This window comes from Cryptomeria japonica, chromosome 10 (assembly GCF_030272615.1).
Source record: "Cryptomeria japonica chromosome 10, Sugi_1.0, whole genome shotgun sequence".
Lineage (NCBI taxonomy): Eukaryota > Viridiplantae > Streptophyta > Pinopsida > Cupressales > Cupressaceae > Cryptomeria > Cryptomeria japonica.
This window is the reverse complement of record NC_081414.1, coordinates 686,894,703-686,907,691: the sequence shown is the minus strand read 5'-3', so window position 1 is coordinate 686,907,691 and position 12,989 is coordinate 686,894,703. Positions and strand designations below refer to the sequence as shown.

General features: G+C 36.1%; 1 long non-coding RNA gene across 1 annotated transcript in view; it reads right to left on the bottom strand.

Annotated features, from left to right (window-relative positions):
- Positions 1–6,750: 6,750 nt before the first annotated feature.
- Positions 6,751–12,989, bottom strand: part of LOC131063431 (uncharacterized) — a 39,278-nt gene continuing 33,039 nt past the window's right edge. The window contains exon 3 of the long non-coding RNA XR_009111062.2: positions 6,751–6,828. This is a non-coding gene — a long non-coding RNA (uncharacterized LOC131063431). The remainder of the gene's footprint in view (positions 6,829–12,989) is intronic.

Sequence of the window (12,989 nt, the reverse complement as noted above, 5' to 3'; positions counted from 1 at the left end):
TTCACCATGGCAGCAACAAAACCTCAGTAAGCACAAATAAGAAAGACTGCAATGTCTTTCTCTCTCAGCTGTAAATTTGTCTTCAAAAGAAGACTTCACAAATTTAGGCACCGATGTAGATCCCGTCACGAACCTACTCCCAAAATGAAGAACTAGGGTTTCGTCCAGCCATTCTGTCAAATCTGCTGAAGGTTTGAGTCCTCAGAGATTCAACCAATGCCACACATCAGTCATTTCATCATATCCAAATCTCCAATCTCCTGATCATAAATCACCCTCTTTTATTTATCCTTTTCATAACCCATCACGAGATTCCGTCTAGAAGAGGGTAGGTACACTTTATTATTTATTATTATTATTTAAGTGACTTTATAATTTAATATTTTACTTTTAGTAACTTTTTAATTAAATTAATTAAATATTAAGTCACTTTTTAATTTTTAATTTATTTAATGACTTTATAAGAAATTAATTTAATTCATTTCTCCCTATTTCTCCACTTAGCCAAAAGACTAAGACTTCATAAAAGACTAGAAAAATGGGGACATTACACACCAGCCCCTCATTCAACTTAGAGGCACCAACCCCTCATTCAAATTTTGGAGGGAAACCCTTTCTTTTTATACACCTGGTCGGCTAGGTTTTAATCCTAGTTTTTCAATTTAGAATTTCAAATTTCTAAGTCAACCTCTTCCTTGGTGATGATTTTCTTGCTTTAAAAATATATTAATATCAGTTTGAATGCTCAATTTTAAAACACATTTCATATCTGCATCTTCTTCCAAGCGAATTTTTTGCCTTAGGTCTGATTTTATTATTAATTCGCTACCCTGCCTTAAAACCTAGTAAAAGTTCGCATTAAATCTAGTTTCACCTTATAAATTTGCACTTGTTCTACTTAAATTTGCTTTGCATGTGTTTAAATTGATGGGGAAATAAGGTTTTGATCTCATATATATAGTGCTTCTCATATTTGAATTTACAATTCCCCAACAAGGCCGACCTAGGTGGGAGTTTGCATTTTAATTCAAATCGATTAACCTTATCAAGTCAGCTAAACATGAAATTGTTTTTATTCTTTAAATTTTGAAATTACTTCTCACAGCAACCGACCTATCCCACTAACTCCTTGGCGGTATTTAGATGTGAACAAGGACAAAGGGCCTTAGAGGAGAGAAGTTCTGGATTATAGGACCCGTAGGACCTATAGTTTTGGATTATAGGACTCGTGTGACTTATAGTTTCAGGTTATAAGACTCTTGTGACCTATAGTTTCGAATTGGAAGGTGCAATTGAGATTTAGACAAGGATTTGTGAGTGCATTTCCTAATTGACCATGTATTAATTTCAAACTAAGGATGCACTTGAAGGGTTATCCAAGACACTAAGGCGTTGAACCAAGGTTGTCCTAGAATTGTGAGCACTAAACCAATATGGCCAAGGAATTCTAGGCGCTAGTCAGGGGTAGACAAGGAATTGTAAGCACTAAATAAGGTTGTGCATGGACAAATGAATGTTGTGAAGAATTTTCCAATGAATTCCATGAATTTGCTTAGGAAAAAATTAATTTTGAATGTGAATTCGTGCTCGAGATGTGGATTTTGCATTTTAAGTTTGGAATTCCCTATTTAGACTAAGGATTGCATTTTTTTATTTTGAAATTCCACACTTGAGAAAGGAATGCACACCAAATTTAGAATAGAATATCTTAAACAATGATTTTAATAATGAATTTAGGAATTCCCTATTCCACCAAGAATTTCAACACTTCAACCTTGAATTCGACATTACATGAATTGCACTTGAATTTTGTACTATTGTCTAAGGATTTTCACAAAATTTCTTCATTTTCCCCCTCCTGTCAAGGTCGGAAAATCTGACCTTAACAAGAAATTTTCATCGTCAAGACATTGAATTTTCATTATTTTTGCACACTTATCATTTCCAAAATCTCAATTCCTTAACAACACTAACAATTTTGACAACCTTTTCCAACATGCAACAACATTGTGAATTTCGCCCTCAATAACTCGATCCTAATGTTTATACATGGATTCCAGACTTCAAGCTTGAATTCCTAACTTCATTTCATATAACCATTCACATGAAATTTAACTACCATGTAACACAAGTAGAACAGGGGATATATATGTGGGAACCCTTATAGGAGAAAACCACAGTAAAATAGCTTCCTTATATATGGAAAACCTATTTTACAAATTCATAGGTATCAATCCACTAGAGGCATCAACCCCTCACTCTGTTTGTAAAACACTTTCCCATTAGAGACACCATGACCAACCCCTCGTTCAATTTGTGAGTGCTTTACCCACTAGAGGCACCAACCCCTCATTCAGTTATAGGCACCAACCCCTCACTCAAATTTCCGCCTTTTAATGGATGATGGATGATCCTATTCTTCACAAGTTCTCTTCTCCAAACTGCTACTGCAATGACAATAAATTTGCCACACAACTGATCACAATCTCTCATAAAACTCTTCTCCAATACATACCCTTTCCTCTCTATAACTTTGCCACAAACTATAACAAATCTGCATAATCCTCTTCGCTATAAATCTACTCAGACTCCTTTACTCAAATCTGCATAAGATATCATAATGAGACACTTACACATTATAAATTCATCTCCTCATATATTCTGCCATAAAAAACTATTTTCTCTATCTCCTCATATTCTCCTTTTTATATTCTCAAATCTGAAATGACCTTGTAACTGTCCTTCTATTGTGCTTGATCTGTCTTTTCTTTATTCACACACAGCACCCAATCTCTTCTCAATATGTTCATATTATAGTTCTCCAAATATCTCATAGAAAAGAGACGCATTTTCAAAACAAACTTTCCTTTTTGTCTTCTTAAACACTTCTGATTATCTTCAAAAACTGATTTAAATTTAATCGCTGCCTATACACTCCTTCACATAGAGTCACTGCCTTATTGTTAATTACCATCCTTATTAATCATTTTTGTTGCCTTCATAATAACATTTGCTACCTTCTAAATAAACTACACTTCACGAATATAGTCGTTGTTCCTCAAAAATTATTGCTTATATGAAAATATATTACTTCTCCTTGATTGTATATCTTCCTCAGCATCATTTCTTTATATGTATACTTTATCACCTACATAAGGAGAGGCAAGTCTTTCAAATTGGGAAGCCTTCCCAAGCGTGGAGACTTTTCCTATGAGGTTGGCCATTCTTTAATTAATTCATTTTTATCTAAAAAACTTGTCTAATAAATTTTCTGTCAGTCACTATATTTTAATTGATGTTTTGTCTTCAACAAAGCGCTACCTTAGTCATTCATTTAATATTAATCAAATAAACCTTCTTTTTATATGATCACTACCTTTTTAGTTGTCTTGTACCTTTTCTCTTTTTCTTATTTTTTCTTTTTCTTTCTTTTTGTATTTTTCTGATTTCTTCACATTATTCGCTGTCCTTTGTTTAAAATAATTTCTGCCTTGTAAAACATTCTCATTGTATTTAATATAATTAATCTCTAGCTTTATAAAGTGATAATCATTGCTCTTTTCAATGAGTATTATTGCTGCACAATATCAATCTTTTATTTCTGATTACTGCAACTTCTTTACATTTGATCACTGTTTGATCACTGTTCTCCTTTGATTTGCTATTCATATATCTAAACATTTATATGTGTAAACTCATATCTTCTGCCTTCAACCATCTCTGTATCTTCAGACTTTTGACATCAACAATCTCTTTCTTTGCAAGATCAATAATATGAACTATGACATCAATTATATTCATTTCCCATGCCACCTTTGACATCAATGACAAACTTCCACACTAATGACAACATTTGATTGCTTATTAATCTCATTCATTTGTCAAAGATAATGAATCTCTACTTGATATCAATGACAAACTTTCCAACAGATCGACTATTCTCTCCCGGACTATCAAGACAAAACGAAAACCTCTCACAAACTGTGATGTCCCCAATATAATTAAATAATAAAATTAAAATACTTTATTGTATGGCCCCAAATATAATAATAAATCTTTCAAGCCCTTTAATTAATTAGTCAAGTTTTATTTTGGTCATGTCGGCTCGTTTGTAACCCTTCAGGAAATTTCCCAGAGCCCATATTTATGGCCGAGTCTGTCATTGTTGTAGGTATGCGAATTTGGTATTTTTCTTTGTTGTGTGAATTCCTATTGGATTTCTGTTATCCGCCATTTCGAAGGTGAAAGACCCTCCCTATTTGGTACTCGCAGTTTTGGTGGGAGTAACTCCTTACCCTACTCTGCCCTGCTCTCAATCCAGAGTTGTTGTAATTTGAAGTGCAATAATCTAACTATTCTTTGGCTTCTGCGAATTCTTGAAATATAGATCTTCTTGTTCATCATTTATCTGGCATCATACCTTATTGCAAGTTTCATCAATTCCATATACCACACTTTGGTCGAATAAACCACACGCTGAATGGCCTGGCTCGAGCAACAAGTCTCCACTACCATACGGTTCTCACTGTACGGTCTGCAATCTCACCGTACATCCCACACCCTCACCGTACGTGTTGTACACCGTACGTCCTACATTCCACTGTATAGAAATAACCGTGCAATTACTCTTGACCGTACGACCCAAATTGACAAAGGGACATGTTGTGACCTTTTCACACATCGCCCCATTGCTAACGGGGACCCCCTCTTTTCCATCTTTATGTGTTGTTAGGTTAGGGTTTTGGTTGCTTAGTGGGCAATTTTGCGTTTCCCATGCCCGAGTCTCGGAGTTTTTGATAATGTCTAGTGTCGTTTAGGGTTTTTGAAGTTATAGGATCAAGCGTGCAAAAATTGAGATTTCTAAATGATCCTAGTTTTGTCCAAGTGTAGACCCTTTTTGGAGCATTAACGTGTTTTTAAATGTCCTTGTCAGTGATTTTAAGTGCTAAGGTGTTTTCAGACCTTTTGGAGTTGTTTTCTCACTCCTAGGGAATTATTCAAGTTGATTTCACACTTTATCCCGATAGTTTTCCTTGTGTTACACTCCATTTTTTGATGAATTTGCCTAAGTCCAGTTGAGTTTTATTGAGTTTCAGAGTTTCTAAGTGGTTCTGAGTGGAAAAATCATCATTTTCCGGAGTAAAATCCATATTCTAAAGGTTAAAAGGTCAAAATTCCATGCTAGAGGTGCTTTTCCCCTCATATTCCTGACTACCCATGGTTTTCCCCAATCAAAATCCAGACTGGACAAGGACAAGGATTTCCCCTGAAATCCATACTTGCCTCAATTTTCCACCATTGTTAATCCATACTAAGGTCGTTTTTCCCCTGGAAGCCTTTAAAATTGACTAAGTGTCAGGATTTATCCTGACTACCCACGTTTTTCCACCAGGGAGGTATGGACAAGGTTGTTGATGATGTTTGCATTCATTCCACACCTGGGTCGATTTTCCACCAGGAATTTGTGACAAGTTTTTGAGGATTTTTGTCCGGATTTTTATCCTGACTCATAGTGATTTTCCACCGAGAGTGCATTTCATAATTTTAAGTCCGAGATTTTCATCCAGACTGAGGTCGATTTTCCACCAGAGGGGTATTTTTGGGTGATGACTTAATTTTTGAGCGGAATTTTCATTCCAAACTCATATCAATTTTCCCCTTGCCCATTTTATGTGAAATTTGATGAGGACTTTTGTCCACACTGAAATCAATTTTCCCTTGTGGGGAAAATTTTGACATTTTAAATGATTTTAATGGGATTTCTTAATCCTTACTCCAATCGATTTTCCCTTATGGCTCAATTTTTTACTTGAATTAAAATATTTTAATAAATGAGCCCTATTTTAATTCTTTTTAAATGATGATTTGACGATTATTTAAAATTTAAAAACAAAATTAAATAATTTACAATGAGCATTTAATGTTTTTACCCTTCAAGAAGCAAGTTAGTTTTGCCAGGCAAGTAGAAGAGTAAGTTTTTTATCCCACATTGCTAGTGTGGTAAAAGTGAGAGAAAAAAGCAAGTATAAGAGAGGAGTCTCCAGCATTATTTTATTGTTAAATTTGTCAGGTGTCTCCATGCAAGGCGATTTTTCTCTCTTATTGGCAAATTTTGGCGAAGTGTTTTGGTAAAGCAATTGATAGAGGATTCTTTTCTCCTCCAGTTTTTCCAGCTTAGCAACCTTTGGGTGGCTGCCATCAATGGTTTAGTGCCACGATTTTCCAAGTTTGGTGCTATTTTTGGTGTGTTTGGCGATTTTGGTGAATGGTAGCGATTTTGGTATTGGCGAACTTTGACGATTTTTCCTTGACAACACCACCATTGCTTGTTGTTCCCAGAGCTTTGTTGGCAGAATGGAATGTAGATTGAAGACATTTTTCAGATTTAACTGTTTGGTGCCATTGCTGGAAAATACGATTTTGAATTGGCAAGTGTTACCCATTTTCATTCCCCAACTCAATCAGGTGGAGCTGGTCAAGTTTTATAGTTTTAAGGGGACATGTTTGTTGTTTGTGTTTTGCCAAGAGATACTATAGAATGCCAAAAAGAGTTCCAAGTAAATGCAAGTGTTCACAACCAATCAAGAACCATACAACATTGCATTTTTGAAAAGGCATTTTTCTTTATTCATAAATGTTAGATGAGATGCTCCCACACAAGCCGTGGGAATGACTACCTATGATGCATTATACAAGAAAATGATGCATGTAAAAATGAAATATAAACAAAGATAAGGGATCCGTCATTGCCTCGTAATGACGAACCCCCCGCAGTTGAGTAGCTTCATATCTAGCTCGTTCGCAGAAGTCCCCTGCTGCTCCAAGTGTCTGCAAGGAGATAAGAGAATTGTATTAGAGCTCGGGATACCATATCCTTGCATATACATCATCAATGCATGCACAATCCACTCCTACAATGCATTATACCAGTCCAATCATTATACAAGTAAAGTTTTATCTCTGATTACTTCATTTAAATAGCAGCATGTGGGAAAAATGGGCTCCCACGAGGGTTGAGCTCAGCATGTATGACATTAAGGACAGATTATTATGACATCAGTGAAACAATCCTTACCCGTCTCCTACGATGGTCACAATAAAGGAGTACCTATCGCTCATGGCAATAGGCTGATAGGAACATGAGAGTCCTAAATGTCAGCACCAGCATACTGTCATAAACAAGGGGCACTCATTCACGGAGACCATCGTACAGGAGAATTAAGGAAGATTGCATGATTATCACGATAATTGTAGTTAAGAGGGAAAGCTCATCATTTAATGCGTCAGTATCAAAGAGGTGCCATCACAGTGTTCCAGAAAGCTACATTTCAACAGTCACAAGGCTCAAAATGACAAGTACTGGAACCAGGAACCAGAGTACAAGTTCTGGGTAGCTAAGAGTAGAATGATCAGAAGTAGTTCTGAAGGCACAAAGAGACTAAGTATACACTCTTATTACACAAAGGACATGCATGAAAAGACATTGGAAGTATTACAGCAATTTGAAAGCAAAGTATAACCTCAAGACAATATACAGAGGTTTCTGTAGTGAACACACAGTGAAGATGCACACTCAGTCATATGCAAGTTTTGACTACCAAACAGTCCAAGTAATCTCAGTCAGAATATATTTTAGTGTGGCAATCATTTCAAAATTAAGGCTTTGGGGTAATTTTTAGTCAATAATCAGACCATGTGGGAGGCCACATTCATGGATATATGCATAGTATGAAGATAGTAATGTATTAAATCCGACCTACAACTGCTGTCAAGTATCAAATTAGGAAGCATACAAAGAAACATTTGCAGATTTGTAGCAGTCATATGCAGCTACAGCAGACATGAAGATGGTTTAATACAATCATATATGGCATATACTCAGAATTAACCAAAACAGTATGCAGCAGTTCATTTGCCTTTCTCATCATGTATTGTTTTGTTTTTGTTTTTTTTATGGCATCAAGATGAGGATCGTATTTGCAGAAATAGCTCTAAAAATCCAAGTATGCAACCTCAAAAGTGCAGAGGAGTAAATTTGCAGGTAGCCATGTCATTTTCTTTTTGCATTTCAACAGCAGCTTTGTTTTCACGATCTTTCCACTCAGTATTTTTTAAGAAAATCTGATAAAATCGTGTTCTTTTGCACAAAGAGGATGCTTACCTGTGGCGGCTAATAATGGAGCAAAGGCCTTGCAAATTTCTTTGAAAAAATTGGTTCGAACCCTACAACAGTGCCATGGCAGATTTATAAAAAAACAAAGCCAAATCGTTTCCAGAGTTTCTGCTAAAAATCATCCATGACGGCCAAGCATTTCTTAGAAAAATCACGCCCAGAATCTACAAATTGCAGTTTCAGACCACCGGAAAGCCATCCATGGCGGCTCCAAAACACCTAAAATTGATAGATTTCACCGCTTTAACCAGAAGAATTCCCTTGGCGGCTCTCAAATGGCAAAGGGAATCATCAAAAATACACCCTTCGAGTCTGCAAATCATCATTTCCAGCAGCTCGAACGTACAGCAAACCCTAGCTCGTGGCAGCAAGGTATGCATAGCAGCAGAGAAGATCAAGAAAAAAAAATCACGCCCAACACACTTAGAATCATCAAAAATATGCCCTCCGATTTCTTCTTTTTCTTCCAGAAAACCCTGCAATCTTCCCTCATGGCAGCGCTCAAAGGAAACGAAAAAGATTGAATGCCAAAGAGAAAATATCGAATGATGAAGAATGAGAGGGAATAGGGTTTCATTTACCCTAAGTATGCGACCAAGTCAAGGCAACTCTTCTTTGCCTCTGTTTCATTTTACTTTGCCTCTCACCAATACCCGTGGGTATTGTGATTCATAAACCTTTACATAATTAATATTCACTATGGCATGCAAAATATTATTGAGTGATTTATAATTTATCACTTGATAAGTATTTTTGATGTAATAAATATTATTAAGTGATAAATTATAAATCACTCAATAATATTTTCTTCTTTTTTTTTATGAAAGCATAATAACTTTGACTTATTAATAAATTTAAACAAAAGATAAAAATATTTAAATAAAATGATAATTAATAAGTCACTTTATTTGATAAATTGTAAAAATGAAATAAAGATAAGTGTTCAATAAAGTAATTTATTCTTTATCACTTTACCAGATACTTTTATCAATAAATAAGCTAAGAGAAATGTTTATTAAAGTAAATAATAAAGATCACTTTATTGAATATTTTCCTTATTTAAATTTATTAATAAGTCAAAGGATATTATTGCATTCATAAAAAGAGGGCCAAGTAGGTTAGAGGAAGGTTGAAAATTGTAAAAATGAAATAAATATAAATGTTTAGTAAAGTGATGATTTATAAACACTTTATTAGATATTTGTTTTATTTCCATTTATTGGCAGGTCAAAGATATTTTTTTGCATTTATGAAGGCTTGCAGGCCTGTCAGGAGATATTTTGGGGCCATTTATGGTGCATTTAGGAGCTTTTATGGCAAGGTATGGAGGGGCTTGACTTTTGGCCCAAGCGTGTTCCCTTTCAAACCTGTTTTAGGTCTTCAAAAAAGGGCTTTATGTTTCTGCTCGCCCAAGAGGAGGTGGATTATTTTGTTCATTGTCTGCTTTTTGGAAAGCATATATACTGCAGGTCTTCATTATTTCAAGGGGTTCTTACCTTTTGCTTCTTGCAAATTGTAATTTTTTGAGTTCTCTCTGCAGAAAGAAAGGAGTTTGTAACCAGTTTAAGAGAGTTTTGATAAGCTTTGTAACACCCTTTTGACAATAATACATATTTTGCCTTCTCAGATTTCTTGTTTTTGTTTGCTTAGTGCTAATGCAGTTTCAAGTGATGTCTTTTATCATTGTGATTGTGTTGTTGTTAGCACCTTTATGCAAGAGTTTTTTTCTAATTATTTGCAGGTCATAGGTTGTGCCAGTTGTAAGAGTAACCTCAATTTGTGAGAAAACATATTTTCTCCTACTGAGATTATTATTTTTACATCCTTCTTATGAAGTGTTGATGCAGAGGTTATGAATTTTCTGATTTGTGCAAGGTTTCCTTTTATTACTGGTTATTTCGTGTGTTAATCAGTTTGTCCAAGTTTTCTGGTATCCATTTTGGTGTATCACCTGTTAGATAGTAGTTTCATTTTATGTTCTCCTTCTTCTCTTTTCTCTAAGAGATCGTTAAGTTTAGGTGAATGCCAGTTAGAAAGAACCAGCTTGCTCTGGAGGTCCACTTCAGTTTTAGGTTACCCGCAGTGTTGACGTATTTTTTATGACAACGTCTAACACAGAATAAAGTTGTCTAACGGTCACTTCACTCTCTCTTGATCAAAGTACGATTGCATGCTAAGACTGCAAGAAGTTCAAACAATCGACTCCTTTATGCTATGGACGTGACTGAGTTGGCTAATGTGATTGCTGGTAATCCAAGGGGCTTTACGTTTGCATCATTCCTTCACCTCTTTGTTGTGGCTGGAACTCCATCATCAGATATGGCAGTTCTACGATGCTATTGCTTCGAACGGACTAAAATGAACTGAAAGTAAAAGGGAAAGGGTTTAGAAGGATCTAAATCTACTCCTAAGGGCACTGATAACAATGAATAGTGCTTTGGTGGACAAATTCCAAATAAACCAAGCTATGCTTCGCCAAGTTTAACTACAACTCCGCAAGAACCAGTGCAATCTTCTGGGGATGCTAGAGGATTTTCAAATCGAGAAAGTACATTTGAATACCCAAAAAACGGCGCAATCCAAACGACTATCCGCAATCGAACTTAGCACAAATTTAGGGGGGCTCAGACTAACTTTACACTGCAAATTACAATCAGCAAGATGCAAAAAGTATGAACCATGGAAATTCATCAGACACCATTACATTCTCCATTGAAATCAAAGTGCTTTACTATTTCTAATCTAAGCGAGGAAGGTGAAACCATGCAAGCTTTGAAAAAAATAACTTAAGTGGACACCATCAGAGAACAATGTTTCACTGTTATTATCTCAAAACTTATCGCAACAATTTCATACAAAGCTCCCTCCTTTACAAATGAGGGGGGTCACCCCTTATATAGGCTTCAAGCCCTGGCTACATGCAAAACCCTAATTAGGGTTTTCCCTAAAAGATTCTCCACTCAAGATGCAACAAGGTGGGAATCTCCAATTAATAACCCATCATGCCCATATACAATTAATTCAAAAGTACTCAAAATAGCATCCATTGCGCATTAAATGCACCACCTCCTTCAAATTCGCCCAACATGCGTTGAATATTCATCCATGCAAAAATCACCCCATTATGTCATAAATGCTCCATCATTTCCACATGCGGCGGCTGCATACAAAAGGAATCTGCCATAAATTCAACATGCAATGACTAGGTTGCCATTTGGTCAAATATTCCGGCAATGAATGCGCCACCATACTGCCATGCGTTCAATAGATCCTCGCTATGCAAATGGACTCTACCGTCGTATATCTGCTCCTGCACATCTGGAATTGTTGGAGAGGGAAAATTCGATTCAAGAAGAATTTTCTTGAAGTCTCCTCAACTTTCCTTGCTTGAAGAAGGTTTTTCATCAATTCTGCACATTTCCTATTTTTTAGGAAAATTTCCAAATTAGGGTTCCTGCTTAACAGAGTGATGGGGATGTCGCAGGGTGCAATATTTGAGTTGTATGTTCATCTTTCTCGAAACCCTAACAGAAACCCCTAAAATCTAGGACAAAAGGCAAAAACCCCTAAAATTCACAAAACGAGTCCCAGACTTAGCTGAATTTACTCAAACGAAAGGCAGACTTGACTAATATGATCCTCGAACACCTGCAAAGCAAAGAGACTGACAAGACTGCTGCAAAAAGACCACAAAAACGCAAGCCAAAAAACCGGGAGAGCCTAAAAAGAAGGGGGGTCCCCATTTGCAATGGGGCGATGTGTGAAAACGTCACAACACGCAGCCTTGAAGTGTTCCCATGTTTCAATAGGCAGCTGAAGTTCACAGCTTTAGCAAGGGTGCAGGCTTCATTGATAACAACAAGTTTTGTGCCTATTTTGGTGGATTCCATTCACACTTGGTGGCTGCCATTATTCCTACTTGCTGATGTGTTGCAGACCTAGGTTATCTTCCATTGTTGCAGGTCTGAAACTCCATTGTAGGGGGTTGTCCTCAAAAAACATTTTTTTCCAACCACCTACCTACCTTGCGATTTCACTTGGGAAGCATTCTTGCTGCATTATGTAGTTTATTTCTGAGTATTTTATCATTCCTAAGGGTGCTGGTAAGTCTGAAAAATTCATTTTCAGATTTGTCTTCAAACTAAGTTTTCATTTTCAGCCCTACATACATGCTCAGATTTTCTTATGTTTGCCTTGGAAGGTTGATTCTCATCAAATTTGTGCATATCTAGGTGATTGCAAAATGTTTTAAAAGTTTAATTTTCAAGTTGTCTTCAGATTTTATTGATTTCCATTGTTGACTGCGGAAGGTGTCCTCAGACATACTTTGTGTGAAAACACAACCTTTCACACCTTTCCTTAGTCACCGTTGATCCGGTATACTCCTTTGCACTTTAGTTTACACAATTTCTAAGTATAAGGAGGTGTTAATGAGTTTCATTAGTGTTTCATACCTAACGTTGTCACATTTCGAATCTAATCGTTAAGATCTACCAAGAGTGTTGACTATTTTCCTGACTTCATGCTCTAATTAGCTTAAAATCTTTAGGAAGACAGGAATTCTATTAAGAATATTATTTATTTTCCTAAGTTCTAAGTCTAGATTTAAGGAAAGAAAAGAACAACAGAAGATACTCAAGACTTGGTTCTATCGAGAGCCCAAGATATCATCCAGATGGAAGGAGATTACGGATACAAACATGCATTTCCTGAACTTGAACCTGATGTGACAGCGGATGTTCGAAGTCAAAAATCAGATTATTTCCCCAGCATATGTAAACATAATGAAGAGTGGTATTTTTCATGCCGTTGGATT